At 25.0% G+C, this 14,076-nt stretch overlaps 1 non-coding gene across 1 annotated transcript; it reads right to left on the bottom strand.

The window, feature by feature from the left end:
* Positions 1–6,489: 6,489 nt before the first annotated feature.
* Positions 6,490–6,571, bottom strand: TRNAS-UGA (transfer RNA serine (anticodon UGA)). Its single transcript has one exon. It is a non-coding gene; the product is annotated as a tRNA-Ser (tRNA).
* Between the last annotated feature and the right edge of the window lie 7,505 nt (positions 6,572–14,076).

The following is a 14,076-nucleotide window of genomic DNA, read 5'->3' as shown; positions in this document are numbered from 1 at the left end:
TGCTCAATTTAAGCACAAAAATACATATTTTCTCATTTAGGTCAAATCTAGAGAGAGAACACAAAAGTATGCTATTTTGTGATTATGTGTGAGTTTATGTGATGAAATCCGTCTAATTCAAGCAAAAAATTATCGTCAAATATATATGGACTGATCAGCAGTAATCAGGAAGTTGTCAAACACAAAGTTTCTAAGTTGCACCATGTCGCCAAACCCAGCCTCCCTCAAGCAAGGGAGAATGGCGTCCGGTAATGCAAGAGTGTGGCTCACTCACTTAGGAGTAGTAGGCAAGGTCTCTGTTAAAAAATAAAAAATTTCAATAACAAAACTATTTTATTTATAAAATTTTTTATTTCGAAATAAAAAGATAAAAATGATAATAAATAATTATTTCATATTTCATAATTTAACTGAATTTAGAATAATTAACTTTAAAAAATAAATATCTAAAAAATTTATCCAACAACATTGTCACAAATAAACAATAAAATAAGTTATCTAGCATATTTAAAATTAAAATTAAAAATAGAAAATTCGAATTAAAAACATAAAAAAATAATAAATATTTATTATATAAATTTAATTAATTAATTAATTGATTAATTAATACTTACTAAATACTTTCACAACGTAAATGATACTAAATCTATTAAAGTATCCTAATTATGATTATATATTTATTTAACTAAGTTAAAGCAAGAGAATAATAACATTAACCTAGAAGTCAATTGCCCCAACAATATGCCAAGTCGCGTTCAGATGGTTAATGTGTCATTATCTTGTACATTTACGCGTGTCATTATATTCGAGTACTTCAATAATATCAACAGAAATGTCCAGAGAAAGGAGAAAAAAAGTAAAAAGTGGTTTAAAAGTGACAATAACCACACTGTAAATGACTTCCTTAAATAGATGCGGACCTTGTTTATCTCGTTTACAGTGTAAACGAAATAAATTTATATATTCGTTTACATTGTAAACAAGATAAGTTAAACAATACAAATTAATAAATATACTACAAATTATTTATATTTATAAATAAAATATTTAATTTATTTATTTAAAAAAAATTCTTATTTCTAATTGTCATGTTAGAATTTTACAAATTGTCCAGTAAAATACTCTTAAATAATTTTTGAAACAATATTTAAAAAAACTTGAGTAAACCACAAAAATATATTAAAAATTTATTTTTAATGCATAAGATATTTATTTAGTAAAAATGGCTTAATTTTAAAAAAAAATAGTATAACCACTCTGAAGTGGTGTTTTGAGAAATAAGAAATGGGTAACAAATAAAATATGAAGGTTTTTCTCCCAAATAGGCTCAAAGCAACAATTATATCTTTTTCATAGATGTTTTAGTTTTCTTATTTAAAATAATTTTTTATAGATAATTTTATGTTATTAACACAAAGTTCGATAAAAATTAGATTATTTTTTTTATTTTTTATGATGCTTTTTAATCCGATAAAAATTAAAGATTAATTCATTGCAAATTTAGTTCTATTTAAAAGGTTGTCATTAATTAATACATTATAAAATAATACACAAGATGAGATTTAAAATTTTAAAACATATTTAAATAAATGAATAAATTAATAACTCAACTAATTCAAGTGGATTAAAATAGGAGTATTTTTAACATAATAAAAATATGTGACCTAAATTGTTGTGACATTTTAAATAAGTAAATAAAGGCTTCTTTGGCCCAAAATGCAAAAAGGCAACCCAATTTATTACCATCTATTATTATGTCAACGAATCTCAGCTCAAACGATATTCCGCCTCTTTCTCATCTCAAAGATTTCGGATTTAACTTTTACCAACAACAAAAAAAAAAATAATAAATATATGAGGAGTGTGTAAGTGTGTGTTGTACCTAAGTTTAGACAATTTCTACAATAAGATAGCTTGCAATTGTGCCATCCTTGTACTGTTGCAGAATATGTTCCCCTAACATACCATTTGTTATCCAGCATATATTTTCAATACATTTCTACAGGTGTAGCTGATTTTTATCTTTTTAAATCTTAGCAAAACCTTTCTTTTTTACTTGGACCTATTTAGAATTTTTTAATTAAATTAAATAAATATTTTATTTACTAAAATAAATATTTTTAAGTTTTTTTTTACAAAAATGCATTTAATGTCTTATTTCATTTACATTGTAAATGAAATAATATTACACGTATTTTATTTTTACTGTAAATAAAATAAGACTAAAAATATGGTGATCGTATGACGTTTACACACGTATTGTGTAACGAATTTATTTCGTTTACAATATAAACAAAATATGTATAATATTATTTCGTTTATACTGTAAACAAAGTAAGACATAGAGGTGCCTATATATAGGAGTTTCGTTCACAACACAGAGGATTAATATCAGACTCTTTAGCTTCGACAACGAAGTAACTCGCTGAATATGCAATAAAACGGGATTTTCACACTCAAAAATGGCCTCATTATCACCATTTCCCGTAAAGCAATTAGGATACACACATACAACCAAATATCCACTACTACTAGACATTATGACTAATTTACGGAAGAAAAAGGTACAGAAGAAATAGTGAAATGTCGTTTGTGAAGAATACAAAAGGTTGCATCCTTTTATAGCTGCTGAAAATTTATTGTAACGTATCTCGTTTACATTGTAAATGTCATAATTTTCCACGTATTTTGTTTACAATGTAAACAAAATAATATTACACGTATTTTATTTATATTGTAAACGAAATATACACGTCTGTACACGTCAGTCTTATGTCATTTACAGTATAAACGAAATACGTATAATATTATTTTATTTGTACTGTAAATAAAATAAGATGTAGAATATATTTTTATAAAAAAATTTAAAAAAAATTTATTTTAATAAATAAAATATTTATTTAGTTTATTTTTAAAAAAATCCACCTATTTAGCATATGGCATCAGAAATAGGTATCAATGCTAGAGGGTCATGTTTAAACCAAACTTCTAAAAACTAAATCGAAAATCGAAGAGTAGTATTATAAATTAAAAAATTTAAAGATTTAACTAAGATTTATTTAAAATTAAATCGATTATAATAAAATAATATATTTATGTATAAAATATATAATTTTTTAATAAAATCTTTTTTATATTATTTTATTATTTTAAATTAATTAATTATTAATAAATTAAATCGATTTGATTAATTAATTTATTATTTGACTTATTTTTTATTTTTAATTAATTTATTATTAACCAATTTTTATCTTAAATAGAATCAATTCGATGATTAATTCTCAATTTCCAATTTGATTGTCAGAACACTGGTTTAAACTAACTCTTCCTTCAAAGATGTATTTTGCAGGCAATACACTAATAATAAAAAAAATAAAGGAAAAAGAAAAGAACCGTCAAGAATCTATTGGTATTTGTACCATCTTTTTTCAATCTCTATCTTTTTCCCCTTTCAGCTTTTTCTTTTGTTTAATGGTTCTTGATTTTTTAATTTGTGTGAAGAAAAGAAAAAGACAAACATTAGAGTTTTTGAGTATCATTATTATTTTACAAATTAAATTATCTTCTGAGAAAAATTAATAAAAATTTAATTTTAATGTATTTATCATATAAAAAACTATATAATTATTTAATTAGATTTATGTATTTAACTTATTTTATAAATAAGGTATTTACAAATTAATTATGTTTGATACTTTGGACGATATACAATTAAATTATCTATGTAATTTTTTTTAGTACATAAAAGTTACAATCAAATCATGAAAATAATGCAATTTTGATTTAACAAGATCCAAAGTATATCTTCGTTTCTCATGCTGCTGACTGAGTCATGTTTAATTTTTTTTTTTCAAATGTATTTTGCAGCAATACACTAATAATACAAAAAGGAAAAAAAAGAACCGTAAAGAATCTATTGGTATTTGCACCTTTTTTTTTTTTTTTTGCATCTCTATCTTTTTAACGCTTACAATGAAGTGTACAGTGAGATAATAATAAAAAAAAGAAACAATCATAAGATTAGAGTGACCTATTTTGATATAAATTTTATTTTTTATATAATTCATATTTACATATAAATTGAAGATAATTTTAAGGAGAAGATATACATAAATTAATAGTATTATTGTGCATAATTTTTTTCGTTTTTCTCTATTTTCCTTTAAAATTATTAAAATATGTTCTTAGTTTTCAAGAGTTGATATATATCTTTGATTATCAATTTCAAACTAAAAAAAATAGTTTAGTAAAAAATTACAATTAAAAATGTCTTTTATATTAGCGATAAAATATATTTTTTGATGGTTATTCTTATCTATTTAACAAGTATTTTGTTGGTTCAAATATACATATCATAGATTTACAACAAAAAAATATAGAATTATTTGTTAAGTATAACCAATATAAAAAATAACTAATATTTATACATATGAACTTCTAATGCAAAAATATATTTAATTATAAAAGAATTTCAACCAATTGAAACATAATCATTTTTCTTAACTTATAATGAAATTTTAACATAAACTATATATATATATATATATATATATATATATATATATATAAAACAAAAACTAAAAATGCAAGAAAAAAACCATGATATATGTTTTTTAAATAGATAATATGTATACATATAGAAGTTGTGTATCCTGATGAAGAAATTTTTGATGGTATACAATCAATTGAAATTTCATTGTAAATATAGTTTTTAAACCAACAAATAATTTTTTTATGCAAATATTTGGTTGTCACAAGTAACAAACCCCTAAAAATAATAATCAAAATATTTAAATCTCGGATTGTCTCTCAAAGGAATTGGAAGGAAGTGTTCTTGTTATTGGTTATGAGGTGTGTATTGGAGTTTTTGAATAAGGAGGCAAAAAAAGTAAATTGCAAGAATAAAACTAATATCTAAGAAAGACTCTTGGCAATGAATGAGAACTAGAAGTTCTATCCTCATTATCATCCTCAATTGTGACAAGAATTATCCATTGCTCCTACTTAGTCAACCTCTAACTATGAAGGAAAGTCAAGTGGATAAATCAAATTGATTCCTCAAGTCCTAGTCAACTCTTAAGGAAAGACTAGTTTTAGTGGAATTCAAATCAATTAGCAACTTCTAATTATCAATCAACAAGAGACTTTGATAACTCAAGAGTCACTAATCACTCAACCAAAGCCAGGAGGAGAAAATTCTACTCTAACTTCCTTCCAAGTATTATGTCAAACACTTGGAAGGAATAAAAGGAAAGCATAGTAAAATGACAACAAGAATAAAATCTAACAACTACTAATTGCAAAGAATTAACAACAACAATCAAAGAAGACACAATTAACATGAATTACCTCAAATTGCATTAAAAGAAAATAAGAGGAACAAGAGTGTATCAACAACAAAATATACAAAATAAGGGAGATCACAACAAAAGAATAAAAGAATAAGATGTAGTAATAAGAAATTGAGAAAAAGAAGTAGATGAGAAGAAGAATTAAAGCCTAGAGCTAGAGAAGAATTAAACCTAATCCTAATTCTAATTTTAGAGAGAAGAGAGAGCTTATCTCTCTAGAGACTAACTAAAACATGATCCAAACTAAACTATGACTACTTGGTAACTAACTGCCCCTGGTAACTCCCAATCCTCCTTCAATCCTTGGGTTTAATAGCTTCAGAAGTGAGTTGGATTTGGACTTGGGAAGCCCAGAAATCGCCCCCAGTGGATTCACTTTAAGTGGGTCATGTGCGAGCACTGACGCGTACGCGTACGCGTCGCCATGCGACCTCCCATCCACGCGTGCGCGTCTATTGCGTGTGCGCGTCGGTGAATGCATCCTAAATCCTTGATTTTCCATGATTTCTCATTTTTACATGATTTTCTCTTCACTCTTTTGATCCATTCCCAACCCTTTCATCCTGAAATCACTAACAAACACATCAAGACATATAGTGGGATCAAAGGTGAATCAAAATTAACAATTTAAGGACCTAAAAAGCATGTTTTTATACTGAAGCACAATTTAGGAGAAAATCATGAAATTATACTATTTCTTTGAATAAATATAAAAAAAGTTGATAAAATTCACCTAAATTAAACACAAAATGTATCATAAAATAGTGATGCATCATATCCATTAATAATAATAATATGTTATAAATGATAAAATATTCTATATTGTTATTGGAATATTATATCAAATAGCTTGAAAAAATAAAAATAAACAAACCAATAAATCAAATCCGAATGTAATCTTTATTCATATATTTTAAAATTCAATAAAAAAATATACACATCTATGGATATATGAAGCAAAATGTAGAATAACAAGAATAAAATAAAAATTTACCTAATTTATTTAAGTAAAAGCAAAAGGACTTGATGATTGGGCGTAATGATTAGACGATCGATGATTGCACAATGGTGGATGAAAACACTACATACACAAAACATATCATGATAAATGTTTTCTCATAATAAAATAAACGAAAAACGTCGACAGCAGGGTTCGAACCTGCGCGGGTGAAACCCAACAGATTTCAAGTCTGTCTCCTTAACCACTCGGACATATCGACAATGATGAACTTTAGATTCTAATTAGTATTATAATAGTCTTATATAACAAGCGGTGTTCAATATTAATATTTTATTCGTGTTCACGAATCACGATAGTAATTAGATAAAACCATTTTAAGATATCAATTAAATTATCATGTCGTCATGTTTCTTAACAACATTAACCTCGAAAGTCATCTTAAAATATTTGGGATAGAATTAAAATAAGGGCAATTTATCTAAATAAATTATTTCATCTTTAAAATTATGTAAATACATTGTTTCTGATAAAATTGTGAAAGAATAAGAAAAGAAAAGAATGCAAACTTTTATTGATTATTGATTGAATTGGATTGGATTGAAGTGTTGTAAACTATGAGGGTAAAACTAAATATATATAGAGCATTGTCCTATGAAAGATAAAAGTAAAGATAAGATAAAAAGAGAAGATAACATAAAGATAAGATAAGATAAACTAATAAAGACTAAAATTAGAACTGAATTTATGTATTCTTGTTGGGCTGAATTTGTGGGCCATAAAACTTCTTTATTGTTGTCATGGGCTAATATAGAAGAGTAGTTTAATAGTTTCTAAAACAAAGACGTAAATACATTGTTTTACATTTCTATAAAAACCGCTACTACCAGTAGCGGTTTACACAAATACAGAATCCGCTGCTGCCAACAGCAGATTATGTTGAGTTGTGATAGCATGGAAACTGCTGTTGCCTGCCGCGGTTTCTGCATGATTATGATTGGTCATAAACCGCTACTACCAGTAGCGGTTTATATGCATTGGTTTAAGTATGTAAACCATTAGAGGCAGCAGCGGTTTACGTTGAGTATGAAAACAAATAGTAAAACTAATCTTTATCTAAAAAATAATTACAAAACAAATCATTAATGGTATATACTATTTAAATAATATCATAAATAAAAAAATTTAGGGCAATTTACTTATTTAAATTGTTCCACTCTCAATATTACGCAAATACATTGTTTTAAAAACGGATACGTAAATACATTGATTAACATATCTATATAAACAGCTACTGGCAGTAGCGGTTTACAAGAGAACAGAAACCGCTAGTACCAGCCGCCGTTTACATGTATGCTGGATTGGTCATAAACCGCTGCTGCTAGCAGTGGTTTATGTAGGTTGGTGTGCGTGCGTAAACGTGCCTATAGCGGTTTACGTTTAGTATGTGTCAATGGGTTCCTTATATAAACCATGGAGGGGCCAAATGTGGAGAGGGAGAGTGTTATTCACAAATGGATGGGGAGGATAGTATTAAAAAAATACAATACTCAAAGTATTAAATTATATAAATCAAGACAATTTTTTTTATTCTCATCTCTTTTAAAATTTATAAATAATAAAATAATTTATTTTTAGCCAAAAGTTCACTAAATCGTATATTTTTCTCTTTAAAAATCACTTCATTCTCTTTTAGTCTTAGTTTATATAATTTAATAAAATGAGTACTGTATTTTTTTATTTGTAATTTGGTCTCACTTCTAATAATAAATACAAATAAAAACTCAAAGAGTGAGTACTCACAGAGTAGTAAAATAGCAAATCAAAGAGTAAGTACTCACAGAATACTAAAATATATAAACTAAGACTAATTTTCTTTTTTTTTTTTATCTTCATTCCTTCTAAAACTCATGAATGATAAAATAATTTACTTTTAGTAAAAAATTCACTAAAGCATACATTTTTTCTTAAAAAATTACTTCATTTTTTATCTATATAAATCATATGATTGCAAAAAATATATATTCGTTTCTTTCTCTCTCAACGTAAACCGCTACAGCTTTCAGCGATTTACACACGTGTTCCAATTCACATAAACCGCTACTGGCAGTAGCGGTTTATGACCAACCCCAAACAAACAGAAATCGCGACAGGCTCTAACGGTTTCTGTGCTGCTACATTTGAACGTAATTCGTGACTGACAGCAGCGGATTCTGTGTTTATGTAAACCGCTACTGCCAGTAGCGATTTCTATAAATATATGAAACAATGTATTTGCGTCTTCATTTTGGAACAATGCATTTGCATAATTTTAAAAGTGTAACAATTTATTCATGTAAATTGCCTTTAAAATAAATTAAATATTAGCAAGTCTTAAAATTTTTTAAAATTTTGGTTTACTTACGATGAGAATATATGCCCATTTAATTGTAACCAAACTAATTTATTTTTCATTCACATGCAATGAGTTAATTGAACCAAGAAATTATCCAAGTAAATTAAAACAAATCTGAAGAAGTGAAACCATTGACTAATTGACTGAAGCGAACACTAACGCGACCTATCTTGACTGTGATTCAAGTTTGCTTACTATGAGAGTAAAACACTAAAACCTAGCTAATTAATCCAATAACTTATATATAAGCTTAAACACAAATCAAACTAAACCAAGTCCTAGCAGCACACTTCTGTACATCATGTTTATTTCTTTGGAAAGAAGGACTATATTATATGGAGTTATATATAGATTAACTTAATTTCTAACAAATTTTATATTCGATAAATTAATTCTACTTAATAAAAAAATTTGAACTGGTTCTTGATCTTTTAGGTATTAGAACTACTGACTAATATTTGAAAAAAAATGACAAATGTTCTTAGAAAAGAATATAGCTGAGAAATTAAATTTTCTAAAATTAAGGACAAATTTGTTTAATATTCTAAAAAAATTAAAAATCAATTTATTAATTTTTTTTTTTATAAAAATTAATTTGTCCAACATAAAAATTATTAGACACCAATATAGAATTTCATTTTGTTATATAACTTGGTTATGATGTATCGGATCATCTACTTCAAAGATATCATTGAAAGAAATTTTGTCTTAGCATGTTAAATTAATTGCATTAACTAAGATAGTTTAGAGTTTTGATCAAATTTAGCCTATAAAATGTTAAGAATAAATCTCTACAACTAAACAAAATACTTAACTTAGTCTAATCAAATTGTTATAACTGTTTTTCATATCATGTTGTTCTTCTTTTTCTTTTTTTTTTCTTCCTCTCATCCCTGATGTTGCTACTTCTTTTTCTCCTCCTTTTTCTCCTCCTCCTCCTCTTTCTCCTTTTTTTTTCATCTTTCTCTTTCATTATCGTCGTTGTCATCACCTCCATCTTCTCCCCATCTTTCTTTTCTCATTTGAATTTTTTCAATCTCCTCCTTCCTTTTTCTTCTTCTCCTCCATCATATCATCATTATTATTATTATTGTCATTGTCATACTTGTAACACATAATTCAATATATACATATATATAGCATTTCATATTAATTTGATAGACTAAAATACAAACATAGCCGATATAATACGCTCAACTACTAAATAGCATAATTTTTAGAAGTACACACAAACCACCCTCAAAATTATGACAAAATATAATTAAACTTTTATGTGTATATATTGGGTGAAGCTATGTAAAATTAATTTACTTTTATTCTTTATTATTATTATTATATAATTTTTTTTTGGTAATAGGTATATAAAATTATTTTTTATTTGTGGTCAGTGAATTGAACAACTCCAATCTTAGTTATCCCAATAGATTGGACAACCTCCAATCCTAGGTATACAATACACCCACACACTCCTCACATTTTTATCACATTTTTTTCAATTGCAATTTTTAGGATTTAAATCCTAGACTTTTAAGATAGAAAAAGAGAGATATGCTATTTAAACTAAAACTCATTGGCACATGTATATAAGATTGTTAATTAGGTCAGTCCTTTTATTTTAGGGGGGTCAAGACCAACTTTCACATTTTGGGTATTAGGTCTTTTTGATTAGGTACTGGTCAGTTTTTATTTTTGAGAGCCTATTTGGTGTGTTTCTGTCTTTGGGCTTCTTATATTGCACTTATTGCTCTACGTATGTTTTTTCTTATAAGATCCACCAAACTTTTCTGCCGACAAAATTGCTACGCTACCTTAATGATTTTTTGGTTTGGAAAAAAAAAAGAGACCGCAATGAATTTCCATTCTTGACTGCATATCTTATCTTATCTTATCTACTTAATATACTAAAATTGGGTTTTTCCCCAGCTAATAAGGGTGACGTGTCAATCTCTCGTGAGTCTGTTTTCCCTCCAAAACGAATGAAATTTTTTATCTATTCTAAATTATTTTATAAAAAATACCTTTATTATAATTATATTATTATATTATAATTAATATTTAATGAATAATATATAATTATACTAATTTAGGAACATATCTTCATTATAATTATATCAAATCAATATTTAATGCACTATTAAACTACTTATCAATTATAATGCGTAATTACTGTACATAATAAAAAATTGCCTTAATAATAAGTAATTTACATATTTATTTTTGTTTTACTAAAGTCTATAAATAGTATTTTTCTGTGGTACATAAATCTAAATTTGAGAGTCAGCTCATAATTTTATATTTAGTATTTTTTTACTACTTCGTAGAATAAGAATGTATTCTTCGTTTTTTTATTGAAGTTTATCCTTTTAAGGTACAATTTATAATTATTTTATAAAAACTACTCATTTTAATAATTTATTAATTGTTGTTACTCTAAGTTATTCTTATCGTCTAATGTTCCAGTTCGATTGTCTTTTACTACAATCGTTTACAATGCATCACATCCATGAAATACTCATCAAGTTATCTTCACTCATTCAGGTTCTAACTACATGGATGTAAGCATTCAAAGAAGGAGCAATAATCTCTACTTTACCGAAAGATGGTTGGATCTACTCACCTATTATGACCAATCTAATGGAATGTGGTTAAAGTTAGCTTTTTTGGGAGGAGCTCAATTTTTTATTGAGAAATTGCGTCCACGGAATTTTATAGGGCAAGTTCAAGTTCCATCCCCTCCATGCTTTTTACGTCTGCCCGAAAATATTCAAAGTGAAGCACATAATGAGATTGAATTCTCTCAATTTAAGTTCAGTTTTGCTAAATTCGTGACAAACTCGGATATACAATTTCAACGATTGGTAATATATTTAAATTTTCTTATTTTAAGTTATTCATTATTAGAATAATTTTATAACATATTGTGATTTTTTTCAGAAATTACCGGCTTTCTTTTGCATGCATGCAATGCCATTGAGAGGAATAAGGGTTAGTTTGGTTTCTCGGGGTGGCAATTCTATACTTTATCGTATTGCATGGATAGCGGATGATGAAGCTTATTTAACAAGAAGATGGTTTAAATTTGCACGAATTCTAAATGTTAATATTTACGATGTTATTTCAGTAGGTTATCGTTACGAGAATGACTCTATATTATACGTGACTAAGAACTAGAATAGATTCAATATTGGTTAAGTAATTTGGTTTTAATATTAGTATTTGATTAAATTATAATTAGAAAATTTTTAATTATTGCCTCAATTTATATATTATGAGTATTTTTCGTGGATGTTCTATTTTTAAATAATTTAATAATTAATAAAATAAAGTGGTGCCAGATATATTATTTAAGTTTATTTTTATCCTTTATTTCTTTATTTGAATTTTTATTATATTTGACAAAATATCTCTACATAAATATATAATTTTCGTTGACCTAAACACAATTTAGTTGCCAATAAAAATCGATTTTATCTATAAAAAATAATGAAACATGTATCTTTTGATATTATATTAATATAGTAAGTAGACATTATGATATAATAATATTTTTAATTGTATTATAATTAGCTCATAAATAATGTATGATTATATTATTTTAGGAAACTTTTTTCATTATAATTATATCAAATCAATATTTAATTATGATAAAATATGTTAATTACAACTATATCATAAAATTATAATAATTACGATAGTTATGTTATATATTTTAATCATTTATGTAAGTAAATAAACTAGAAAACAATTAAATCAAATTATGATGGTAAATAATAATATAGAATAATATTATACATTTAATTGCATTATAATTAGCTCATGAATAATGTATGATTATATTATTTTAGAAAAATATTTTTATTATAATTATATCAAATTAATATTTAATATATTATTTAAATTTATCTTTTATATAACAATAATATTATATATATTTATATATCACTTTTTTAAACTCATTCTTACAAATATTGGCATATATATAATTAATATAGATAACATATATACTTAATAAATATCTTTATTAAATTAATTATAACGATTAATACAAGATAATCTCATAAGTATAACCTAATTATAGCAAGAATTTTCAAAAAAATAATTGACTATTAATTTGAATATAATTGATATAGTTAAATTGATACAACCGATAAGATTGAGAATATGTAGCAATTATAGCAATTATTATATCAATTATATCTATTTTATTCTATTCTATTATATAAAAATAGAATTTTTGCATTTAATGATGGAACTGATGTGGCATGCTCTTGAGGTGTTTCCAAATCTATTTCATTTAATTCGTCAAAGCAAATCAATTATAATTAATTAATTATATCAATTAATTAATTTGATTAGCCATTCAAATCTCACCATTTATTATAATTTATATAAATTAATTAATTATAATCAATATTCAATGCATTATTAAACTACGTATCAATTATCGATATTTGTAATCATTCTAATTATATCAATTGATATAGTTCTATTTCGCATTTAAGTATAATAATTTTATTAGAAGATAGTTGATGCACATATTAATAGTGACCTATTTAATTTGATATCAATTAGTGGATAATAATAATAATAATAATAATAATAATAATAATAATAATAATAATAATAATAATAATAATAATAATAATAAAAGGTCTACATGGTACATGCATTATATTTTAAAAAAGATAAAATATATTTTAAAAAAAATAGGATATCAATAATTAATTGTGATTAATATCAACATCAATAATTAATTTTCATAATTATTTTTGTACGACTAAAAGTTACATATAGTGTTTTTTTTTTGTAGAATAAAAAAATTTGTGATTCATAACATTTTTATAAAGTTTTATCGTAAGGACACAAGATTAATTAGATAACAAATTGAATTTTAATTAATATATTTTATTTTCTGTTCATATTTTTTTATTAATTATCTTATTTTTTATATTTACAGTAAATATTGAATGTAAAAAGAAAAAAATAATATTAAATGTTATCTATTTTATTTATTTAGAGTCATAATTAAATTTGATATAATTATATCAAGTATCTAGAATTAATAATAACATGATACTACAATTTTAAGTTGTATAATATAATAAAAAAATGTATCAATTTATGTATGCTTCCTATTAGGACCGTCAAAATGGGTTAAACTAATCGGACCAACCCGTTTACCCATTTAAATGGGTGGACTTTGCCTTTAAAATTAAACCCGTTTAAATTTTGGGCTAAACGGGCTAGCCTGTGTGCTAAATGGGTGGCCCGTTTATTTTTTTTTACATTTTTTTCAAATAAATCAGTACTTTTAGTCGATATTTCTCTCGATTCGACCTGAAAATCAGACCTATCAACTAAAAAAATATATT

This window comes from Arachis stenosperma, chromosome 9 (genome assembly GCF_014773155.1).
Source record: "Arachis stenosperma cultivar V10309 chromosome 9, arast.V10309.gnm1.PFL2, whole genome shotgun sequence".
Classification (NCBI taxonomy): domain Eukaryota; kingdom Viridiplantae; phylum Streptophyta; class Magnoliopsida; order Fabales; family Fabaceae; genus Arachis; species Arachis stenosperma.
Note: the sequence above shows the minus strand (reverse complement) of the source record. Positions and strands in the feature narration are given on the sequence as shown.